Raw genomic sequence first — 13122 nt, forward strand, 5'->3', positions numbered from 1 at the left:
AAAGTGTCAGCTCTGTACCTGAGCTCCAGAGAGGGCGGAGGCTGAGGGCTGAGCTGGTCACCAGTGGCTAGTGATGCAAGCAGTCAGGCCTGTGCAAACAGCCTCCACCAAAATCCCAGCAGGACAGCGCTTGGAGTTTCTGGCCTGCTAAGCGACCAGAAAAGGCAGCGAAGAGCTCCACGCTGCCCCTGCCCCTGCGGCGAGCGTCTCAGTCCTGTGCAACACAATTGTGTGTAACCGCACGTGTGACACGCGGCTCAGTGCTGGGCGTCACTCTAGCTGCGGCACAGGAAGGGGTCCCAGGAAGCCCCAGCTTAGAGCAGTCAGCCCGCACGCTGTGCAGGTGGAGGGGACAACCTTCTACCCGCACGTGGCACCTGCAGCGAGGGCAGGCAGCCTTGGGGGACTGACCCCAGCCTGTGGTATCTGACACTATGGTAGGCAGCGTCAGAGCTGAGTTAAACTGCAGGACACCCCGCTGGGGTCCACCGGAGAATCCCCTGCCACGTGGGGGGCCGGGTGGATGCCGGAAGTTCTGTCGAGTGACTGTGACAGCAGAGAAACTTTCATTAACCCGTTCCTCAGCTGATGGCCTTCGGGTTTTTACCATTTTTGTCCACTGTGAAAAGCAGCCAACACCTACTCTCTTACACTTGCTTTTGTTTCCCCTGCACATGTGTGCAGGAGTAGAGCTGCTGGGTCCTGCGGTAACGTCACATTTTACCTTTGGAAGAACGACCGAACTCTCACCCTGGGAAGTCGCACCATCTTGCACTACTAATAGCAGTGGTGAGGATTTGGATTTCTCCACATTCTTGCCAAAAATCAGCTTCTTGCTTATAGCCCAGTGGTGTACAGCGGCCTCTCGCTGTGGCTTTGTTTTGATTTCCCCACGTTCTGATACCAGGTTCTTTTCACGTGATCACTGAACGCTGGGATATGTTCTTTGGAGAAATTGTCTTCAGAGCCTTTGCTCGTTTAAAATGTCATCTCTCTTATTATCGCATTGTAACCATTCTTAATGCAGCCTGGATGTAAGTTCTTCATCAGCTACACGACCTGCATTTTCCCCCATTCTGTGGGTTGGCCTCTTGCTTCTTGATACTGTCCTATAAAGCACCAAAGTTTCCACTTATTTAATTAGTTTTCTTTGTTTGTTTTTCAAGCCAGTCTCACTATGTAGTTCAGACCGCCCTGGAACTCATGACGTAGCCCAGGCTGGTCTTGAACTCACAGCGATTTTCCTGTCTCAGCCTGGGTCCAGCTTAACCAGTTCTCTGATTCTAGGCGCTGACCCCACAGCCTCGGATGTCTGCACACACACACACATACCACCGCCGAGCTGCACCCCAGCCCAAGTCTAATTTTGATGAAATCTACATTACCTGTTTTTCCTTTGGCTACCTGAGCTTTGGTGTCCTCTCTTGAGCTCCACTTCTGTTTTAAGCAAGCTCCGTTCACCTTGTGCTTCGGGATCTTAGGCACTGACTGTTCTCCAGTGTCACAGCAGGGCCTCTCCTCGGTCAGACTCACCCCCTCGGAGACAGAGCCGCAGTGGTGACACGGCCCACAGGCCAGGCGGGGCTGCAGGACTTTTCACGCCCTGCTAAGCCCCGCTGCTCTCTGATTACTGCCCTGATTACTACTGAGCACTTGTAAGTCTAGGCAAGGCTTTTAAGCTTCTGGGCCTTTCACAATTATTAATTAATCCTTAAAATAGCTTTGATCGCTAGGAGGGAAGGTGGTCCCCGCCTCCATCGCCATTGTTCTGTAATAGGACAATTAAGAGGTTACTGCCAAGACAAATGTTTCTTTAGAGTAAGTCTACCCTCTGGAATGACCTAACTTTGACTACAAAAAAGGAAGTCAAGCCCGGCATGGTGGCGCACGCCTATAATCCCAGCACTCAGGAGGCTGAGGCAGGTGGATCCTTGCGAATTTGAGGCCAGCCTGGGCTACAAAGTGAGCTCAAGGCCAGCCTGAACTGCATAACGAGACCCTGTCTCAAAAAAAGACAAAAAAAAGAAAAAAGGAGGAGGAGACAGACGTTGGGCAGTCTGACAACGCGTACCCAAGGCGCACGGCAAGTGAGAGTCGACGGAACCTTCGTGTTTCCGCGTCTTCATACCCTGGTTACCGTACAGCCACCTCCTGACGCCGTTTCTCTCACCGTCAGCCCTTTCGGAGCTCTGGTTACATCAGTCTGCTCACTGGTATACGCCAGACCGTTCAGAAGTTTTCAGGACGTTCAAGGCTTGACTGCTTCTTCAGCTCAAGTGCTGCAACCACCCCCTGCGTTTCAGGCAAACTCTGGTTTCCCAAGAGCATGGAGCCCTGAAGCTTCGGCGCTCGGGAACGCACTGCACCTCCCTTCTTCTCCTACTCACCTGTGAAGGCACACCCCGGCAAGGCCACCTCCCCGCAAGCGCCCCGCCCGCGGCACTCAATAGATTCCATCTAGGTGACACCCTTGGCACCTTCTTCAGTCCTGCCATGATGATAACCCACATGGCACCCAGAATCACACCGCCCGTATGCCCTAGGCACCACGGGCTTGTACCGCAATCCCAGGTCCTGTGGAAAATTCAGGTCCCACCCAGCATTTCTGAAATTCCTCGCGGGTGAGGGCTATTTCTTACTGCCACAAACAAGGGCCTCAAGTCCTTACTGTGATTTCCATTGAAAACTGTGCCAAACTGCCTCCAAGACGGCCCCAGTGATGCCTTCCCCTGGTATTCCTGGTGCTGGAAAACCCCTTCCCATGAGGAACGTGCTCTACCCAGCAAACAAGCAACATGGAGGGGTGTCGCTTTTGTAATCTGATGACGAAAGATCTTCCCTGTGTCCTGCTAGCAGACTCCCCGACACTGGCTGGAGCCCCATGTACCAAGGAAATGAAGGGTCTCCAGCCTGCAGCCAGCAAGGGACAGCTCTCAGCCTACCCATCGGATGCACCTGCACCCTCCACGACCCCTGGGAGTGAGCTTGGAGGCAGGTGCTTCCCCACACGAGCGTTCAGATGACTCCGGCCTCGGCTGACCCGACTCCCTCACACAAGCAGCCCAGCTCGGGCGTGCTCACAGCCCCGAGCCTCAGGCCAAGGTGATACACGCGCCTCTGTGCAACCGCAGTAACTAACACAAAAACATGAGTGCACAAAGAGCCCGCTCCCCTCAGGATGTCCGCGTACACAGAAGACTTTACTCACAGTACAGGGACACAGCTTTACAGTCACAGCAATCCTAGAAACACAATACTGAGTACACACTGGAAATCTAGTCTCTCTCCTCTCACTCTTCTCTCCTTCTCTTCCATGGCATTTTTTATTACGGATTAAATAAAAATCTCTCTCGCCCTCTCCATCTCCCCTCCCTCACACACACAGACACACAGACACACACACACACACACACACACACACAACTTCAACAGGGGTTTGCACTGATCTGACCCTTGGAAAGTCCTAATGAGCTGCAGAGACAAAACACCAAGATTCTTCCCCCTCATTTCAGCCTGGAGCAGGTGGGAGGGCAGGGGACCCTCTATTGTCCCAGCAACACTGGATGGTACCATTTACTAGGATGTTCTATAATTGTTTACATGTCTGTCCACCCCACTGGACCGAGTTCATCAAGGAAACTGACGAGTTTCATTCATCTTTATAGCCTCAGGGCACAGCAGAACATTTCCCACACAGGATTCAGTGAATGTTTGCTGAATGTGTACTCACTGCATACCATTACACTAAAATAGTCACATTTAAAATTAATTATTAATGCTTTATTAATTCACAGGAGAACCACTGTCCTGGGCTACAAGGAAAACTGTGTTATGAGGCCCTCGGGTATTTCAATAACTGTAACTTCTTTAAAGTTCAAGAAAAGCTATTGCTCTGATAAATCTAATGCTATAGCTCCAGCAGCTGTGAGGTTCAAAACGTATTAATTAGGTAGTCTCTTAGAGCATATGATCCACATTACTAGATATTCCACAACTCACAGCAGGGGGTGAGGGGGTGGCTTTTGTTAGACTCTCGGTTTACAACACAATTGCCCAGGAAGTCCAATTCCAGGAATTCACCGTAAGAACACTGGCATCATTTCTGCAAGTGAAAAACTGAAAACTGAAGCATCTAGCAACAGGAACAAGTTAAGTAAATCACAGTATATTCACACATTAAGTTAACAGTGCTGAACTAGATCTTTTTAACTAGGAAAGAGATACATATCATATGAAGAGAACACGTAATAAAGGATATTTAAATTTTTATAAATAGCGCATTTGCCTCTATCTGTATAAACATATGCAGTACGGAGATACAAACCAACATGTAAACGTAGTTATCATGTTATGGGTGATCTTTATATTTTTCTATGTTCCTCAGATGTTTTACACCGAATATGTACTTCCTTTTCATTGAAAATATTTCAGATTGTTTAAAAATAGTTCATCAGTATTATCCTAATTTAGCAAAGACAGATTAACAAGTGAATATTAACTAAATTAACTAAACTAAATTAATTAATATTAACTACATATTAGCTAAAATGTAAAAACAATTAATATGATTACATTTTATTTATTTTTTTGGAGGGGGTTGAGGTTTTTTTCCGGTACCGGGAACCAAACCCTCAACCTTGTGCTTGCCAGGCAGGCACTGTGCCGCTGAGCTAAATCCCCAGCCCCTACATTTTATTTTTAAAAACAAGTTTAAATAAAGTACGCTTATTTGAGCCATCTAAAACTTTATGAATTAGAAAGAGATTATTAAGACCATTTTAAGGATATTGAATGACTTCCTTATGTGTAAGGAAAAAAAAAGAGTAAGTAAAAAAGAAAAAAGCTAAAACTACAGGCTGTGGTTTCTGACTTCTAAATGTTAGGACTAGTTCCAGAAGCAGCTGGTTATCTCAAACAGCAATATAAAGAATGATCATAAAATAATGATTAAGACTATTCTGTGAACCTTCTGATACCCTGAGTGATTCTTTCTCAGCAAATATTTAAGGTAAGTTCATTTTCCATTTACATTCTTGGGAAAAATCACCCCAGATTTTCAGCTAACTTCTTCCATTGGTCCAACAAAGAAGCACAGGCAATCAGGGAAGGCAGCAGTGGGGGCTGTTCAAAGAGCGGTGAATTTGGAGCTATCTTTCCCCTCGCCAACCACGGCCAGGCAGAGAGGCCGAGGCCAACTGCAGGCACCCGGCCGAGGACACAGGGAAGGACAGGAAGCTTCCTTCAGCCTGACACTGCACAGACCCACGAAGGGACAAATCAGGCGGGAAACAGAGCAGAAGACTGAGGGTGGGGGGCGTGCTGCGTACGAGCAAACTTAGAAAGCCAAGCACTTCCCCGAGGTTGGCACATCAGCCTTGGGACAAAAAGTGCCCCAAGTGCCTCGGGACTCAGATCAGCATTCGGCAGCGGGCGGCCGAGCATGACAGAACAGAACCAGCAGATGAGCCGAGAAGTGTCCAGATGGACAGCAGTGACAGTCCCTCGGCCGCTCCGCACGGAGGAGTTCACTGGTCCCGGGCAGACGCGGTTGGTTTGAACCCCAAACACACTGGGTCGCTGCGGGAATTTACCACACGTGCACGTGTGGAAGCTAACTGCTCAGTGAACAGATCATTCCGCACTGGGGATCCGTTCTTCTCACCAGTGTAGACGCTCTATCTGCTGCAATCTGTTCACAGTCATTATCAAATACCCAATAGAAAGAATCAGCGAGTTAACGATACTGTAATATCCAGCACATATTAAATGCTGATTATATGCCGGGGAACGTCATTACCCTGTTATCTTACATATATTCATTTATTATTATCGTCGCTCTGCAGGTGAGGAAGCGAGCAGTGGCAGTGTGCCCAAAGCCTCAGAGTTAGGAAGGGCGGAGCTAGAACCGGGACCAGGCAATCTGACTGCTGCGGGGACGGTACATCACCCTGCACTGCGTCAGTTCACACGGGTGCACGTGAGTAAGGTCCTGTCATCAGGGCGGCCACTTCCCACCTCCAGACCACACTCCCCGGAAGACTGGACGTCCAGCGCTGCCAGTTCTCACCAGTTTTCCAGAAAGGATGAAAAGTCAGATTCCAACTGGCGCAGAATCCAACCAGTGTGTCTTAGCCGTCATTCAAAACATTTTGTCTGGGGCTGGGGATTTAGCTCAGGGGCACAGCACCTGCCAGGCAAGCATGAGGTCCTGAATTCAATTCCCGGTTCTCAAAAAATAAAATAAGATAAAAAAGTAAAGAGAAGAAGAAGAAGAAAAATAGAAATAAAACATTCTAAAATGGTTTTGAAACAGAGTTTCAAAGTACCAATAATAATGTTATTATTATGTTAATAACAATATATTGTTATTAACATAATAATGTTATTAACAATAATAATGTTATTAATAATGTTATTATTGTTACAGGAAAGTAACAATAATAACATATTGTGTATTGTTACTTTCATAGTAGTTACTCAGAGTCTAAAATATAGGCAGGAAATATTGTCCAAACAGTATTAGCACAAAACTTTCTTTTCAATGAACTCGAGAAATTAGCTGTACACACACACATGTATTACACATGTATTTCCTTTCCCTCCTTTTCCTTCTTCCTCCGTAGCCACGTGTCCTTGTCCCAATTGACAATATCCACTGTGCATTTTGGATCTTAGTTACTCGTTCAGCTTCTCACACCAGGGAGACAGCATGACGTTTACACATGTGCGTCTGGCTTATTTCACCTTCGAGTATGGTCTCTAGTTGCATCCATTTGCCTATGGAAGTCTCAAGTTTATTTATCCTTAACAAAACCAATCTTTAAACACAGCCCGCCGCTTCTGTTCTGTCCATTACAGTTCCCAGCAGACCATGCAGGAACGATCTTCTAAACACCAGGTATGGACCACAGACACTGGGATGGACGTGCACTTCAGGCTGCCCAGGTACTACGCAGGAACAGCTACTGGAGAGCAGAAAGACAATTTTTGAGTACTCAAGTCCATATTTCTATTTCTTTTCCATTCTTTTTAAAATTTTTGTTTTTTGCGCTCACTTCAGCAGCACATATAAAATTCCGTTTTTTATGTGCACCAGAATTTTCATAATGTTCTTTAAAGTGGTAAGCATACATATTCTTCAAATAAAAAATACTCATAAAAAAGAAAAGACTTTTTCATAATAGCTATGACGGCCAGATACAGTGCGGCACACCTGTAATCCCAGCACTCATCCCAGCACTCGGGAAGCTGAGGCAGGAGAATCACTGTGAATTCAAGGCCAGCCTGGGCTACATAGTGAACTCAAGGCCAACCTGAATGACACAGTGAGACCAGCTCTCAAAACAGCAACAACAACAACAAAAAAGTAGCTATGATAGGTAACAACGACACCAAATACAGGTGAAGTACCGAGATCATAAAATTGAAGAAATTCCCAATAAATGGTCATGAAATCCAAAGAATCTTGTTTACATTTCATATAGAGAATTTACCAGCAAAATAAACAACCAATATTACATCCCGAAGCTTCAGTCTCTAATCTTATGAATTCTCATGACCAGCAGAAGAACGGCTCTGAAGGCAAGGGCTGATTCTTTCTCACCTTTGTAGGCCTTTGTATTTTACCTTGTCTGCCCCCAATCCGAACACCTAGAAAAGTTCCAATTTTAGGAAAGATTAACCACTTTGTCATAGTTTAGGGCTTAATGCAAGGGGAACAATATAATACAGGACACATAGCTTATATGATTATTTATAACAGTCACCCAAAGAACGATATACAAGAGAGTGCCGGAAATCTGTCCACACACTAAAGACCAAAGAATCCAGCTGAGGACCTGGATCCCACAGAAATGTCCTGCATGAGTCCAGCTGAAGACCTAGAGCCCATCACAGTGCCTCCCATGAGTCCACCTGGAGGCCCAGAGCCCATGACAACGTCTCATGCAGGCCTGTTTCACAGATCTGCACCAGAAAGGCCCAAAGGTCTAGAAAGTCTGTGCCAGCGGGATGAAGGATCTGTGCTAGCAGGCTGAGGGATCTGCACGGAGCCAGGAAGCGATGCTCAAAGAGTGAGCCAGAGCTCCCATGAAAAGTACCACAGCCGAAATCAGCAACAATGAGGTCCCAAGCTCCTCTCATGATCAGGACAGCCAGGTTCCCATCAGGGAAGCCAACTTGACAAGCTTCTCCAGGAGACTGAGCAGTGCACCATCTTCCCCTCCAGAGCAAGGAAGTGATGCTCAGAGTGAGGACCAGAGCTCCCCCAAAGTGAACCGAAGCCATTCTCAGTGCCAGAGAGGTCCTGAGCTCCTTGGAGGATGAAAACAGCCAAGTTCATCAGGACAGCCAGCATGACGAGCTCCTCCAAGAAAACCAGCAGCTCCTTACAGCTTCTCTCCAATTCCAACAGGCTCCCAACGGCTTCTTCCAGCTCCCAACAGCCTGCTTCTTCTCCAGTTCTGCCTCTTACACTGCTGGCAACAGCCTCAGGTGGCCTCCCACGCCCAGCACCACGCTCATTAAGTTCAGCTGGGTACTGCAAGTTGACCACCGGTTGTCAGTCCACCACACACTTTCTTCCCACAGAATTTCACTTATGGCAGGCACTGTGGCTAGTAGCATCCACTCTGAAGGCTTGGTGAGGGCCCACTGAAGACTCACAGATCACCCCCTTTAAGAGGAAAGGAAAAGTACCAAAAATAGGAATCTTTAACAATAAGCTGTTCTAAGACTCTAAGGACTTCACACAGTACAAATTCTGGCTCTGTTGTGTTTTAATTCCCTATATTCTCCGTGGGAAGTAACAGCAAGCAGCAGCTTAATTACATGATTTATTCTCCGTACACTCCTCACCTTGCCTCTCCTCCAAGAAGTCTACAGGCCCTCACGTGAAGCCCACAATATTTATTTTTTAAGAAGGCAGTAATATTTTTAAGCAGTATGATTCGTGATTATAATAGCTAAATCTGTTCATGGTATAAATCATAGAAAATAAAGAGGAAGGATGAACACACTCAATGACCATAATAAATGAGTGCATCTAACCAATGGGCCAAGAGAGACGACGCCATACCAGACCTTCCCTGGGCACTTCACACCCTCTGAGCCTCACGTCCTACTCCAGCCTCCGCTGAGACGACCAGGTTCGCTCCAGCTTCAAGCAGGCTCAGGTATAAACTAACAGCCTCCGCCTCGCGCTCCACATACCCTTCACCTCCTGCTCCAGAGCTTTCCAGTGCGAACCGAGGCTGAGGAGCTCCACACTTGGCACACGCAATCTAGGAGCTCAGGGAAGTAAACGCTTGTGGGCCTGGTATGGCTCCATCTCTCTTGGTCCATTGGTTAGTCATCCTCAGCATATAGTGGCATCACAATTACCAATACTGCACTCTTCGCTGTGGTGGACTGGGATGAGGTAGAGAGGAAATGTAAAATAATGAATGATGTGGTAGCTGTAGTACCTGAGCATGAAGTGAGTGCTAGGTGTAAAAACAGAGTTCTCTGGCTTCTGTTAACTGCTCTAGAAGCCTCAAAAAATGTAAGGCTAAAAGTACACGATCATAACTGGGCATGGCGGCACAGACCTGTAATCCCAGCTACTCAGGAAGTCTGAGGCAGGAGGATCCCAAGTTCGAAGCCAGCCTGGTCAACCTAGTGAGACACTATCTCATAATAAAATTAAAGGGCTGGAAATGTGTCCAGTGGCAGAATTCTTGCCCAGCATGTGAAAGCTCTGGGTTGAATTCCTGGTATATAAAAAAAAAAGTGCAGGTAAGTGAACTATTCACTCAGAGAGGTCACTGGAAATCCTCTTTGACAGCATTTTGGTTGACTCATTTCCTGTAGCCACGGGGCAGGCTGTGCCGAAAATAAGGCTCAGGAGCTAATTATAAAGCTGGAAGATCTGCAAAGGAGAGTGCACGCACAGTCTACGTCAAAGTCAGGGCAGGGAGGAAAAGAGGGACTCTAACGTGGAACTGGGGCATGTGAGCAGATGATCCTAAGAATCTTCAATTCTCAGATCCTGAGAACTCTCCAGGCCATTAACTACACCCTCGCCTTGCACAGGGACCCTGCAAAGTCCGCAGCGCAAAGATGGGTGCCTAACAAGGTAACCCTTGTTCTTTCTAAAATCGACCACCGCTTCTGCCTCTGAGCCAAACAACTAGCCGGGTTTCTGCACAGCCCAAGCAGGAAGAGACAGTTCTCGCTGCAGAACAAAGTGCTTATTCATCAAAGGAATACACATCAAGAGGAACCACAAAAAAAGATTATTTGAAGTTGGGTGTTTTAGACCAGCAGGTACAAAAGATTAAGTTGGATGAAGAATCTTACTGACATGGGGACACTTTCCAATGACTCTGGGTTCCAAGTCCTGCCAAGAACGCCTTGAACTGGTCTCTGCGCTCCACCGGAATGGCTTTGGAGTTTGGATGGGATGATGGCTTCCTGTCAATGAAGCATCGATGCTGAAACCTAGGAAGGGATCCGAAGGGTCAGAGTGGTGAGACTGTTCGCATGGATGTGAAACCCAGGAACCCTGACCTATGTTGCCTGAAAAGACAGGGAGACTTCTCCTGCCCTGAGGCTCTCAGAAACGACCTGAGGAAGGAAGCACTGGCACCTCTGCCATGAAGGCTTGCACAGTTCAGGGACCACTTCACGCCCTCCGGTCCCACCACCCCAGCGCTGCTGCAGCCGTCTGCCCCACACAGGCTTTGACCAGCGTCACACAGCTGCACGGCCTGAGGCCTCCAGGTCACGGGCCTCCCCAGCAGCGCGCGCAGGATGCCTGCCCTCTGCCGCGTGCTACAGCAGCACCAGGGCGAACCTGCCGGCTGCCCCCGCGCAGGGAAGGGCGGAAGTCAGTGACTGAGTCCTTCTCCTTTGTCTGCCCCAGAACACAGCTCTGTTTGTTTGTTGGAAGTTTATTTCCACAGGAAAATAATCCTGATATGCACCACACAGGGCTCCCTGGAGAAGCATAACATCACCCATCACTAGCTGCTCCTAGAACTGGCCAACTTGTTAACATCCCCTGGTACTGGCTTTTCATCCTTTCTCCCTCCCATTCCTTGGCCTCACTTCCAAATAAACTACCTGCACACGGGTGCTCAGAAGAAATTAGGATAAAACAAGGCCCATCTGTTTGGCGGGGACAGAGAGTACTTCAATGTGGGTCAAGAGCTTCCTAAGAAATGGTCCTGCAGCCGAAGTAGCCCGGTAAGAGTGTCATCCGCAGATACCCACCCGCCCGCCAACCTCCCGTTAAATCTTATCACAAACATATAAACAAGGCCCCTTTGCTTCCTCCCAGTAGAATCAAGTGCTACTTTCACACCTACCCTCCACACTGCGTATTTCACAGCTCAACCTATTGGCTGAGAGCAAGGTAAGTAAAAACAGGCAGGACACTGGAAAAGAGACTCCTACACGATCCTGCAACAGGAGTTTAGTCCAAAACATACTAAGATGAACCCACTACAGGGCCAGGTACTCCGGGTATGCTTAATACATTTCTGTTGCTTGACAGAAAAATTCTTCCTTATTCTAGATATTCTGATGGAATAAAAACCTCTCTTAATATTTACAGCTAAAAGAGGAAGATTATGTCATGATCTCACAAAAGCTAACATGTAAAAGTAGACCCGAGGGGCTGAGGGTGGAGCTCAGGGCTACAGCACTCGCTTAGTATATGTGAGGCCCTTGGTTCAATCTCCAACAACAAAGTAAACCCCAAAATAATATACTTGAAATAATACTACTCGAAACATCACACAGTACTCCATAAATATGTACAATTTTTGTTTTTACACACTAGTATAAAATAAGTTTAAATTTTAAAAAGTAAGAAAAAAGTAAGGGGTGGACATTTTACATAAGACTTACCCATGCTAGTCAAGAATAGGACACTTCTTAGGAAAACACAAGAATTTTAGTAAATCAAACTCATCTTGTTTTTCCCCTAGAGATGGGGGCCTCACTGTTGTCCAGGCTAACTGTGAATTTCAAGGCTCAAGGACTCCTCCAGCCACAGCCTCCTACGGAGCTAGACGACAGGAGCAAGACAGTGACACTGTGGCCAGCCGAATCCCCTTCACCAAGACCTTTCTATGCCTGGCTAGTGTGCGACCTTAAACAATCATTTATGCACCAAGGGGGAGGGGTTTCCAGTTGTTTATCAGTCGATACCAGAACTTAATCAAGTTGACAGAGCCTTCAGCCCCATGAAAATTATAATTTTTCTATATTTAGTACAAACACCACACTTACCACAGAAATGGCTGTCCATAGAAACTGCACAGCAACGAGAAATCCCTGGTTTTGTCTTCCACACAGAGGTTAAAATAACAATACATTGGGGACTGGGGATTTAGCTCAGCAGCACAGCGCCTGCCTGGCAAGCATGAGGTCATGAGTTTGATTCCCGGTACCGGAAAAAATTTAAAAAAAAAAAAAAAATACATTAAGACAATGCTGTTGACATCTGTGGAGTACAGCACATGATCTGATTTGGGTGGCAAAAAGGAAGTTGAGAAGTGCAGGCTAATTTAAACAGGTTGTCCAGCAGTTAATTATTTCAGCAAACTAACTGCCACATCCTAATCTGCACAAGTATCAAGACTGTTATTTACAGCGCTTCACCAGAGTTGCTACATTTCACAAATGACTTCGGATCAAGAAACACATATTCAAAGGCTGCATATTTAATAACTTGTTCACATTGAAATTTCTTATGCTATTAATATCTAAGTTCCCTTCTGTGACTTCAGGCTATTTTAAAAAGGAGGGGGTACAGAAACCTTGTTACCATGGAGACCATATGCTGGCCAGCCCATCTGCTGAAGAAGATATAAAATTTTGTAAGTGGAATTTTAAAAACCTTACTATGAGGAAGACTTCCTCAAGCACAGCAGGAGGCAGGGAGCTACAGAAAATCTGGCAAATAGCCATTTGCAAAATTTGAGACTATGATTACTTTGATACGTACCATGAATCTGCAATTATTCACAGTATGAGGCAACGATTAGTATCTATATGCTAGGGGGTGTTAAAGGTGTAAAACATATTTTGCATATTCTAGTGACATTTATACCACTTTTAAGGGAAAAATAAGAC

General features: G+C 46.6%; 1 long non-coding RNA gene across 1 annotated transcript; it reads right to left on the reverse strand.

Moving 5' to 3' along the window:
• Positions 1 to 8504: 8504 nt before the first annotated feature.
• On the reverse strand, positions 8505 to 12389 carry LOC102007156. Its single transcript, XR_262035.2, has 3 exons — positions 12277 to 12389; positions 10343 to 10479; positions 8505 to 8674 (listed from the first exon to the last, which is right to left on the reverse strand). It is a non-coding gene; the product is annotated as an uncharacterized LOC102007156 (long non-coding RNA).
• Positions 12390 to 13122: the final 733 nt, after the last annotated feature.

The sequence above is a fragment of the Chinchilla lanigera genome, unplaced genomic scaffold (assembly GCF_000276665.1).
Source record: "Chinchilla lanigera isolate Chin_1 unplaced genomic scaffold, ChiLan1.0 scaffold00039, whole genome shotgun sequence".
NCBI classification, from domain to species: domain Eukaryota; kingdom Metazoa; phylum Chordata; class Mammalia; order Rodentia; family Chinchillidae; genus Chinchilla; species Chinchilla lanigera.